Here is a 12,848-nt window from a genome sequence, read left to right on the forward strand (position 1 = left end):
CTTCCATATTTCCAAGATGGGTAAATTGTTGGGCCCAAATTGTATCTGTAAACCATTGTAAACCACTGTAAAGCGGTATATAAGTCTAAGTGCTATTGCTATATCAGTGGGGTGGACTAGAAGGCCTCCACAGTCCCTTCCCACTCTGTTATTTTGTTCCGTGCTAAAAAGGTGCAATCAGCAAAAAAGATGTTCTCAGAATCCTTCTGATGTTTTACTACAAGAGACTATTGTGATTCTCCTCTTACAATCTCTACAATGTTATCTACACAGTTATATAAATTATATAAATACCTTGATCCCAAACCGCCACACTTTTCCAAAATACTGTTTCCCTTTTTTTCATAGCTCTCTCATTAAGCAACTAGCATTTGCTCCATGACTTTTCAATAAATCAATTTGAAACATTCCAGTTTTGAAAGTTGACCATTGTTTACTGCTCCTCCAGAACTTGAACAATCCACAAATTTATGTATGGATGTATGTAAGATTCATTCACATACATTGAAAACTTCCATTTATCAACCTCCCTGCCACAAACCCAGTTTAGTTTATTACTAGTTTGAGTAACAATATATTATTTCAGAAAACAATAACGTTCAGAAAGTTCTATTTTGTGTTTGTTACAGCAAAAATAAGATTTTGTAATGTCTCAAAGAACAATATTATAGCAAATTATTTGAAAGTATTACTTTTGGAAACCCATTCCATTTCATCAAATCCATGAAGTATTTGTGTGTGTGTATGTGCCTTTTAATCAAAATGTTTAGTTAGAAAAGATGCTAACTAAATGTAACCCCACATACATACACCCTACCTACCTTCCTTTTGGGAGGTGAAATTAGTCATCTGTAAAAACAAGGTAGATTAAATATAGGCACCGCAGTTAGTTTGTGTTGTGAACGAAAGAAATTAATAAAGATTCATTTGCCTAGCAGGATCGTAATCCTGCTCGTTCTATTGGCCTATAAAATGGCAAGTTGTGATTGGTCCAGTCCGAGCAATCTGACTGGCTGTTGGCGGGCCGCGCCAACATTCAAACGCTGTAACTCTATCCATTGGGTATCCGGATAGCAGCTTACGCTATAAAAAGAGTGACTGCTAGCCGGGGTTTTTTTGTCTCTGTTATGCTTGTGAATAAAGAGCTGAAGTTCACGGTTTACAGTCTGGTCTCCGTTCATTGAACCCATGCCTCAAACTTAACACTGGCGACGAAGGTGGGATGCGGAGACAATAGAGCTGAATAAACCCTACAGAGCACCAACCGAAGCACGTGGCTGAGAGCGCATCTACAGTGGCAGGATGTCAGGTGGCGCTATACCACCTGCTCCTTTTGACCCGGAAAAGGAAGACTGGGAGTCGTATATGGATCGGTTCCAAATGTTCCTAGAAACCAACAATTTGAAGGACGCAACAGCTGGAAAGAAGCGGGCGGTGTTCTTGACCCATTGTGGACCAGCCGTTTTTAGAATGGCAAAGGCGCTCGCGAAACCGGCTGAAGTGACAGCAATGGATTGGGACAACCTTGAGCCTATCCTACGGGCTCACTATGCCCCCGCCATACCAACATTGGTTCGGAGACACGAATTTTATCAACGGGATCAGCGCAAGGGTAAAAGTATTGCAGACTTCATCGCTGACCTAAGGAACCTGGGAGGCCTCTGTGGGTTTTCAGACCTAGAAGAAGCTATGCGAGACCGCATAGTTCTGGGGTTAGATGACCACGCAGTCCAAAGCAAGATCATGGCAAAAGGGGACATCGATCTTGCAGATGCCATTGCTGACGCTACTGCAGCAGAGACAACCAAGAAGTCGGCCGCTCGAATGTGCCGCACAAGCGTACCGCTCCGTCAATTCGCCCATGAAGCCTCGCCTCAACCAGAGAGACACTCAGCGACAGCACACCATGAGGACCTCGAGTCCCAATCCAAGAGTGATGAAGAAGAGGTCAACAGACTTCGGGCGAACGAGATCAACAAATGCTAAAACTTCAGCGCCCATGTGCGGGTTGCGGGGGAACCACCCGCGATCCGGTTGCAAATTCCTCGGCGCAATCTGCCGTTCCTGTGGGAAAAGAGGCCACATCGCTCGGGTCTGCAGAAGTAAGAGGGAATTCAACACAAATAGAAGGGAGAACAACCTCCGCCAGACCACAGGAAACCTCCCTGCAAATCGGGATCATTTGAATAACCAATGGAACAACCATGCCTACAACAGTAAAACATCTACTCTTCCAGCACGGCGAGAAGAGACTCACCAGACTATTATTATCGGCCACGCTTCGTCATTAGACAAACAAAAGATCCGAGTGGAAGTGGCCATCGAGAACAAACCTTGCCTGATGGAAGTCGACTCCGGATCGTCCCTCTCGATGGTTTCCTGGAAGACCCTTAAACAGCTGATCCCTACCGTCCGTCGGCAAGACCTCAGGACACAGAAAATCATCCTCAGAGATTACCAGGGGAACTTGATCCCAGTCGTCGGAGTGAGTCAAGTCCGTGTTTCCTTTAAAGATCGTGCCGTGTCTCTCCCATTAACTGTCGTCAATGGGGACCGACCCAGCTTACTAGGCCTACAATGGTTCGCCCCACTCGGGATCGAGGTGGCCGGCATTCACCAGGCCGGAAGCGACGATTGGGAAGAGAACATCGTCCAGGAGTTCCACGATGTGTTTTCGGACAACTTAGGCAAGTACAGGGGGACCCCTATAGCATTTAGCCTCAATCCAGAAGTAGCCCCTATCCGCCTTAAGCCTCGTCGGGTTCTATTCGCCCTTAAACCCAAGATTGACGAACAACTTGATAAGTTAATAGCCCAAGGGGTATTGGAGCCTATTGACCACGCCCATTGGGAAACCCCAATCGTAACCCCCATCAAACCGGATGGGTCGATCAGAATTTGTGGAGACTACCGCGCCACTCTGAACCACGCACTTCAACAGAGCGCTTATCCGGTGCTGGTAGTTCAACATCTTCTCCACTCCCTGGGCGGCGGGAAGATTTTCGCAAATTTAGACTTAGCGCAAGCGTATCAACAACTACCCGTTGATGCAGAGACCGCAGAGGCACAGACTATCGTTACCCACCGTGGTGCCTTTAAATGCAACAGGCTCCAGTTCGGGGTGAGTGTAGCTCCCGGGATATTTCAGAGTCTAATGGAGAGACTTTTGCAAGGCATCAAAGGGGTTGTACCGTATTTTGATGATGTTTTAATTGCTTCTCCTAATAAAGAAGAGCTCGAACGGCGTCTCAAACTAGTTCTACAGAGATTCAAAGACGCCGGCCTCAAGGTGAAAAAAATAAGTGTCAACTGTGTACTGAGCGGGTGGAGTTTCTTGGGTATCTCCTCGATAAACAAGGGATTCACCCGACCAAAACAAACTCAGGGCAATCAAGAACGCCCCAAGACCTAGAAATAAGACTGATCTCCAGGCTTTCCTTGGACTTATTAACTTTTACAACATCTTCTTGTCCCAGAAGGCGACCGTAGCTGAGCCCCTACATAGACTTCTCGACAAGAAAGCCACCTGGGTCTGGGGACATCGAGAAGAACGCTCTTTTCAAAAAGTGAAAGATTTATTAACATCCGATACTGTTCTAATGCAGTACAATGAGACCTTGCCACTCAACATTACGTGTGACGCATCACCATTTGGGGTTGGAGCCATCTTGAGTCACGTGTTACCAAACGGGCATGAAGCTCCCATTGCGTACTTTTCGCAGACATTAGCGAAGGCTGAACGAAACTATAGCCAACTGGACAAAGAGGCTCTTGCTATTGTATCGGCCGTTAAGCGATTCCATGAATATGTTTACGGGCGGCCTTTTACTCTAGTTACAGACCACAAGCCTTTACTTGGCATTTTAGCAGGTGATAAACCAACCCTATACATATTATCGCCTAGAATGACTCGTTGGTCAGAATTCCTAGCAGCCTACAGCTACGTACTACAGCATCCGCCCGGGAAAGCCATTCCCCACGCTGACGCTTTGAGCTGTTCCCCACTTCCGGAAACCATCAGCGACCCAGCTCCAACCCTCACCACGTTGCAAATTGAAACCCTCAACTCGCCGCCACTAACGGCAAGAGATATCGCTGCCGGCACAAAACGAGACTCTATCCTCGCAAAAGTTCTTAGTTGGGTCGACGCAGGTGGCCAGTCGAAGAAACACCCGCCATTTTCACGCCCTTTAAGCACCGGCAAACGGAACTATTCTCCCAAAAGGGCTGCATCCTATGGGGAGATAGAGTCGTCGTGCCAGAGAAACTACAGCGACTCGTGTTGCAAACACTACACGAAGGACACCCGGGCATCGTCCGTATGAAGGCCCTCGCTCGAAGCTACGGCGTGGTGGCCAGGCATCGATAAACAAATTGAAGCCTGGGTTACCACGTGTAGAAAAATGTCAAGAAGTTAGCAACGCCCCACCGAGAGCAATTCCCACCGAATGGGAAACTCCTCGAGGCCCGTGGTCCCGCATCCACATTGATTTTGCGGGACCCACGAAGACACACTTTTCTCCTAACCGTGGATGCCTACTCCAACTGGCTCAAAATCCACAAGATGAAAAGCACAACCACTGACTCGGTCATTAAAAACTAGATAGATTATTTGCAACGCACGGGTTCCCGGACGTTCTAGTTTCCGACAACGGACCCCAGTTCTACGGCCCTCACCTTGAACAATACTTAGCAGACCGGGGCATCTGCCATGCCCTAACCGCGCTCACCCTGCGGCAAACGGTAGGGCTGAACGAATGGTCCAATTCCTTAAAAGACACTCCAAAAATGGATCCGGGAGACATCGACTAGATTGAACAAAATACTCGTACTACAACACATTACACCCCACAGTGTCACCAACAAGACCCCAGCCGAACTTTTAATGGGGCGGAAACTTCGCTCCCACCTCGACCGACTACACCCATCTTACTCGCCCGAGAAACCCTGTGGATCCAGCGGAACATATCGCCAATTCAAGGTAGGCGACTTGGTCTACTGCAAAAAAACTTTCCGGCGAACCTCTGTGGGTCCCAGCCACCGTAGTCTACCTTACTGGCCCTAGATCCTACCGCCTTAAGACGACAGACGGCAAGATTTGGAAACGCCACATAGACCAACTCCGATCTCGTTTACAATCAAATATCAGCGGCCCCCGGACTTCCAAACTGAGGGGAGGGAATACCAAAGGGGCGAAGACCACATAGACGACGACGTAATCGGGGACAGACGGCCACTAAACCGAATGCTCGTGCCACCTGAAGGCCTGGGATCGGGGCATCCTCCCGCAGAGGAACACCATAGCGGAAACATGCTCGCCCGATCCAGGAAGAGATTTAAGGGACTCTGATAGTGTCACGGAATCAACCCCGGACGAAGAGCCTTGCGTTCCACCGGCACCGAACCTTAAACAAAAACCGGTGGAACAGCGAAAATCAGTTAGACAGGTAAACGACCTGCATACCTGTGTGATTACGTCACCACGGCCGTCAAACGAAACCCAGGGGAGGGGTGTTGTGAACGAAAGAAATTAATAAAGATTCATTTGCCTAGCAGGATCGTAATCCTGCTCGTTCTATTGGCCTATAAAATGGCAAGTTGTGATTGGTCCAGTCCGAGCAATCTGACTGGCTGTTGGCGGGCCGCGCCAACATTCAAACGCTGTAACTCTATCCATTGGGTATCCGGATAGCAGCTTACGCTATAAAAGAGTGACTGCTAGCCGGGGTTTTTTTGTCTCTGTTATGCTTGTGAATAAAGAGCTGAAGTTCACGGTTTACAGTCTGGTCTCCGTTCATTGAACCCATGCCTCAAACTTAACAGTTTGCATTATTGGTAAATAGCAGCCATTCACAAAACACCCAAATGTATCATGCTTATTATTTGATAAAGCAGTTAACTCTCGGTTTTCTCTTCATTTGATCCATGCGTAACACAAATTAAAGGGCTTAAAATCTACTAAATCACCTCAGTTCTATTAGGCATCTTTCAGTTGATATTCTTACATAGCATTTAAGACTTCTGCCATTCAAGTAACCACCACCAAGTGGATCGGCATGCTAACTTTCTATTTATTCCAAAAATGAAACAGAACAGCACAGAATAACAGAGTTGGAAGGGACCCTGGGGAACTTCTAGTCCAACCCTCTGCCTAGGCAGGAAACCCTACACCGCTTCAGACAAATGTTTATCCAACAGCTTTTTTAAAACTTCCAGTGTTGGAGCATTCACAACTTCTGGAGGCAAGTTAAGAATCTATTCTCCTTTCGAGCTCCCCATTAATAGAATTGCATCTAGGTTTGAGTTTGTTTCTTAAAAAATGATAAAAAAAAAAACAAATTAAAAATTAAAGCACAATAAAAGCAAAGAAACCCCAGAACAAAATCAAATTCAATCAATTTGGTCTAGTGGTTAAGGCACCAGGCTAACAAAAACAGGAGACTCTGAGTTCTAGTTCTACCTTAGCCATGAAAACTAGTAGGGTGACTTTGGGCCAATCACTCCCTTTCGGCCCAACCCACCTCACAGGGTTGTTGTTGTGGGGAAAATAGGAGGGGGAAGGTCTGTTGAAGGTATATTTATCGCCTTGAGTTATTTGCAAAAATAATAAAGGCAGGATACAAATAACTAAATAAACTGTCTCAAATTTTAGGTCTCCTTAGAAATAGCAAGAAACAAAGTCCAGGCTTTCTCCAAGTGGTACAGTTCCCTTTGGAACCCAAATCTTGGAACAACATTTTTTTCAACAATAGCAACAGGAACACTTTCTGCAAGCATCTTTGGAGTACATTAATTTAAAGCATTAATTCCTCTTAGAGCTAGAGATACTAAAGTAAACAGGACCAAAACAGAAAGACCCCCATTTAACACTTCTCAGTTTTGAATTGTTTTTTAAAATGGCCTTTTATGAAACCACTCAGCTTTATAAATCAGGTTTTCAATTATCACCAACGGGAGACGCGCGAACAGACAAACATCACAAACCTACAAGGAAGCACTGCACTCTTTACATTAAAAAAAACAACAACCCCTTTCCTACTCCTGCCTTTATAGGAAAATATTAAACTACCATTCCCGAAATGCTCTGCTGCCGTCTGGCCTCGCCCCACGCCGAACAGCCACTTCGGGATTGGGGCTTTAACAAGAGAATTGAGCAAAAATGGCAATTATGATTGGCTGCAATCGGTAGCACGTGCAGAGGGGAGCCTTGCTTCTCTTTTAGACAGGCGCTCCGTTTCTTTCGGTTTTGCAAAAGTTTGGGTGTTTGGAGGACGTAAGGAGGGGGAAAGTTTTTGCACGCAGTAGATTTCTTTTTTTAAAAAAATAGTAAATAGTGTGGGATGATAACATAACATAACATAACATAACATAACATAACATAACATAACATAACGTAACGTAACGTAACGTAACATAATTAATTGGAGGTGCTTTTATTTTGTATCTCCTAAGTAGCAATTCTGATGTGAAACATAAGAATGAGTATATCCTGATTAATGCAAGGGAAGTAACTGCTTTATCTGCCTGCTAAGAATATTTTACTGCAACTTTGTCCTGAGACAAAAATTTAAAATGAACAATAAAAAAATAGTAACCGTGACACTTCCACGAGGCACCCAATTCCCTTTACTCAATTAAGGATATGTTATCCTGCAAAGCAGAACATATTACATAAAAATGTGTGTGATGATTTGGAATGTTTTTAATGTTAACATAAATCTTGGAACTTTCCCATTTTATTTGTGATTTAAACTGCTTAGCAAACCTTATCAGTGATATTTAATGTTTTAAACTGTAAACCTTTCAACTGGGATTTGCAAGGCAGTGTGAGGAAACTTTACTTTGAAGGCTGGAGCGTGTAAATATTTAAAATCCTTCAATCACTTTATAGAGTTGAATCAGCCTGAATCAATCCAGTATTGAATGAAGGCCTATTCATTGAAAAATATGGACCGTAATCCAGCTCATTGATAGTTGACACATTGAGTTTTTTCTCAATTATTCAGTCTAGGACTGAGAGAACTGGCCCCAAACCAGGATTTCCCCACTCCTACAACACCATGTTAATACTACTCTACAATGACTCAGGCTGCCACAAAGAAAGGGGTCAACCTAAGCACCTGAAGGCAAGATAAGAAGCAATGGATGGAAATTAATCAAGGAGACAACCAACCAAGAACTAAGGAGAAATTTCCTCACAAAACAATTAATCAGTGGACTGATTTGCCTCCCAGAAGTTGTGGGTTCTCCAACATTGAAAGTTTTTAAGAAATTGGACAACCATTTTTCTGAAATGGTTCCCTGCCTAAGCTGAGAGTTGGACTAAAAGACCTCCAAGGTCCCTTCCAACTATGTTATTCTGTTATTCCACCCCTGGACCTTTCATGGTGGGGAAGAGATTCAAACTTGGGTCTCCTCGCTCCAAGTTCAATACTTTCACTGCTACACCAAGATTAGATACCCTGTTTCTCCAACAATACGGCCTCCCCCAATAGGAAGTCCCAGCATGATTTATAGGCATGAAATGAAATTAAGCCCCTCCCCCACAAATTAAGGCCTATATTTAACCATGCGAAATGGTGGGGAATGGTGGAGGGGGCTTGCCATTAGAAGTACTTTTGTTGCACACCGGATATGGTGCTGCCTGCGTTGACCCCGATACGAAGTGCCCCACCAACGCTGAGGTCAACATCGGCCGTCACCACCTGCCTGCCCAAAGATGCAAAGGGGGTTAAGTCACCCCGAAAAGATGGCCTAGCCATTTTTTCAGGGCTCAAAAGAAAATAAGACCCGGCCTTATTATATGAGAAACACGGTAGATGATATATTAGATACCAACAAAGCCACAGGTTTATATCCTTAAATACCCCAATGGTAGTTTGTACTTCTCTCACAATCTAGATCAGCACTACATTGAAGTGGACTTCCTGGAGTGATAAATCCTCTTTTTAAATTTTTGTTGATGTATTTTCTCATTTCTTCCAATTCGTTTTGGGTCATTAAATACATTCGTGGTTTGGATAACGGCACTCCTGGGATCAATTCTGTTGCACAATCCATAGGTCGATGGGGTGGTAAACAGTTGGTACCATCTTCCTTATCTGCTAAGTCTTCATACTCAATTGGATAGTCCCTTTTGGGAGTTTCCCAAATACAATCACATGTGGGACAACTTCCCTCATTTACAGCAGTCATTGGCAATGATGGGAATGAGGTTTATTGAGGGATCACTAAATTGGGGGCCACAAAATTGATGTCGTTTTCTGTATTTCTTGTGGAGTGAGGGGCAGGGGTATATGAATTATATTGTGGAAACAACCTTCCAATGGGCAATTGTAACATTAATCTGTATTACGGTTGCAGATCAGCAAATCCAGCTGTAATATATTTTTTGTTGAGAAACTGAAGTATCAAGGGACAGAGTTACAATGATGAAATGCAAATACATTTTTTATTAAAGCTGTTATTTCTTAACCCCTTTTATTAGTTGTTTTATTTCACCAGATCCTGAAATAAACAGCATACTCTTATCCTCCAAGAGCTGAGTACTTTATCTGCACTTCCCCTGTATGAGATATTATGATGAGAAGAAGTAAAAGAAAAATATGACAGGAAATGAACTCTATGTGCAGGCAAGACATAAAGTCATCCAATAAGAATTATGATGGAAATAATAATAGTAATCATGTTAACAAGTCCCTTGGACTTTCATTAAAACAAATTGAATGTGCTGGAGTGGCAAATGGAGAGTATGAGTTGATTTTAACAGGAATTAAAGTCCAGGCTCTCTAATTTAGTTGCTCCTTCCCTTGAGGCAGCTGCTCTATTCATCTGCTGCCCTCCTCAAAAAAGCCTCTTGGGAAATTGTCTTAAAAGTGAGTTAGAAAGTTGGTATCCAAGCAATGCTTATTGGCTTCAGAGACTGCAGTGTCAAACTCTGAATACTTAACAGCAATAAAGGAAAGGATGGACTTTCTCTAAAGGACCTTCGATTTAGTCTTTCAATCTTTGGTAAAGGTACAGGTTCCCCTCGCACATACATGCTAGTCGTTTCTGGCTCTAGGGGGCAGTGCTCATCTCTGTTACAAAGCAGAAGAGCCAGCACTGTCCAAAGACGTGTCCATGATCATGTGGCCAGCATGACTAAATGCCGGAGGTGCACAGAACACTGTTACCTTCCCACCAAAGTGGTCCCTATTTTTCTACTTGCATTTTTACATGCTTTTGAACTGCTAGGTTGGCAGAAGCAGGGACAAGGAACGGGAGCTCACTCCGTTACATGGCACTAGGGATTCAAACTGCCAAACTGCCGACCTTTCTGATCGACAAGCTCAGCGTCTTATCCACTGAGCCACTGCGTCCCTTATTTCAGTCTTAAATTAAATCTAAATATGAGCAAGTTATATGTCTATGGAGATTTTCAGCCATCCAGGTCATGATTGTCCCAAAGGTGCTTTTTCAAGAGGCAACTGGACAAAGCACTTTGAAAAAGCACCTTTGGGACATGAGAAAGTTTATCTTCATCCAAATGAAAAATCCTGATCTTAACATTGAATCCTGTGCAAAGACTCAGAAAGAACCTCCAGCCATTCCATGAAGGATAGAGGTTTCAAAACAAAACCAACTATGTTCTCTGATACAAACCAGTCTTAATTGATTCAATACAGGCTGGTGAGGGTCATTTCCTTCTTTGTAAGCAAATTAGATTATTGCACATGTGATCCATCAAGATGTTCCAGGAGGCTGTATGGCCTCCCAGTGAAACAAGCACAAATGTTGTTGTTTTGTTTTTGGGGTTTAAAGCTTCCCACAATTCCAAACACATTACTTAAAATAAAACGTTTAAATTTAAAAAGAACAGTTACAGGGACTGGGCATGGCTTAGTTTAGTGAAGAGAAGGACCAGGGGAGACAGGATAGCGGTCTTCCAATATTTGAGGGGCTGCCACAGGGAGGAAGGGGGTCAACCTGTTTTCCAAGGCACCCAAAGGCCAAACAAGGAATAATGGATGGAAACTGAACAATGAGAGATTCAAGCTAGAAATAAGGAGAAACTTTCTAACAGTGAGTACAATCAACCAATGGAACAGCTTGCCCTCGGAAGTTGTGGGAGCTTCATCACTTGAGACTTTCAAGAAGAGATTAGACTGCCATTTGCCAGAAATGGTGTAGAGTCTGCACCATCTTGGGGGGGGGGGGTTGGACTAGATGACCTACAAGGTCTCTTCCAACTCAATCTGTTAAAAGAAAACCCCCTTAGAGTTCCTTTCTATATATTTCCAAAATGTGCAGTTTTTACCAGTGTGATTCATTCCATGATGCCGTCCGTCCTTTAAGCAGGAAAGCAAAAGCAGCAAATATTGCACATAACCATGAAGATATCTGTGAAGAAGGAAAGGTCATATGTCTTCAGCTTACGACAGTAATAAATCCTGGAATTTCTGTCATTAGCTGAGACACCCACCTAACCAGGTCTGATTTTAATTTTTTTAATGGTTGTTAAACAAATGCCATGGTTAAGCAAATTTGGGGGGAGGGGGGTATTTGCCAAAAATCAGCCAAAAAGACAAGAGATCTGAAAAAAAGTTATACATTGCAGTCATATAACTGCAGAAAATTCAACCAATCATAAAGGTGAGCCAGTTGCCAGATGTGGCATTTCCAGGCATTTGGCAACTGGCTCACCTGTAACTGGTTGAGTAGTATGCAGTCACATGACCACAATTTACAACTTTTTCCAGGTTTCTTGACTTTTCAGCTGATTTTTAGTAAAAACAAACAAACATCCTAGGTTTCATTAACCAGGGCATTTGTTTAACAACCATTATCCCCAAAAAAGTAAAATCAGACCTGGTCAGGTCGGTGTCTAAATTTGACAGAAATTCCAGGATTTATTATAGCCATAAGTTGAATATTCCCTGTATACATATTGGACTGTTGTAGTGCTTTGTTAGATTACATAGGGATACTGCAATGTAATCTAATTTAAGTGTACAAAATGAAATTGATGAAAGAAATGTCCATCTGGGTTCAGTTCCAAGTGGGGAGAAAGACACTGGAAACATGGAGGCTGCTTGGAAGGATGATTTAATGGAGCAGAACCATTAAGCAAATGGTCCTGATGCAGCTGAAAACATGGAATGGAGAGATATATTTATTTAACTTGAGCTTCCTGTTCCTGTGGCAAGGGCAAGTACCCTATTGGTTGTCAGGCTGCCATGGGGCAGAGGTCTTAGCTAACTTTATATTGACTGTTTCCTAGTATGATTTGATTGTTTATTGTACCCTATGACTATCATTAAGTTGTACCTATGATTCTTGACTCTTGACGAATGTATCTTTTCTATTATGTATACTGAGAGTATTTGTCCAATCACACTTGGCCAATCAAGAATTCTATTCTATTCTTTGTAGGCTGTCTGTGTCCCAGGCTTGGTTGAATCTTGCTGGGTGATGTAATGAAGGGGCTTGGTTGTGCCATGTGGGGAGTTCTGCTGATAGATAATCCTATTATGTCCTGGAGGGTGAAGGTTGTTGTTGTTTTTTTTTATAGATAGGCTGGCCCAGTCTTTTGTGTTGTAGATAAGCTGGCACCAAAATATCTGCTGGGGGCAGGGAGCTGGGGCTGAATTTCTGTTTCCTTTTAAGATTTTTTTAATTTCTCTTTTAGGGGAAATATTCTGCCTTTTTAATGTTTACTAGAATATTCCATTCTTCTAGGAGAGAGGGGTGGGTGCTAACTTTGTACAATAGAAAACCCAGTTTGATGTAGTGGTTAAGTTACCAAACTAGAAACTAGGAAACCGTAAGTTCTACGGTATAGTTCCACCATAGTCACGAGACCGCTG

The sequence above is a fragment of the Notechis scutatus genome, chromosome 2 (genome assembly GCF_049901735.1).
Source record: "Notechis scutatus isolate UNSWTSFEM ecotype Mainland chromosome 2, rNotScu1.2, whole genome shotgun sequence".
In the NCBI taxonomy this organism is placed as follows: Eukaryota; Metazoa; Chordata; class Lepidosauria; order Squamata; family Elapidae; genus Notechis; species Notechis scutatus.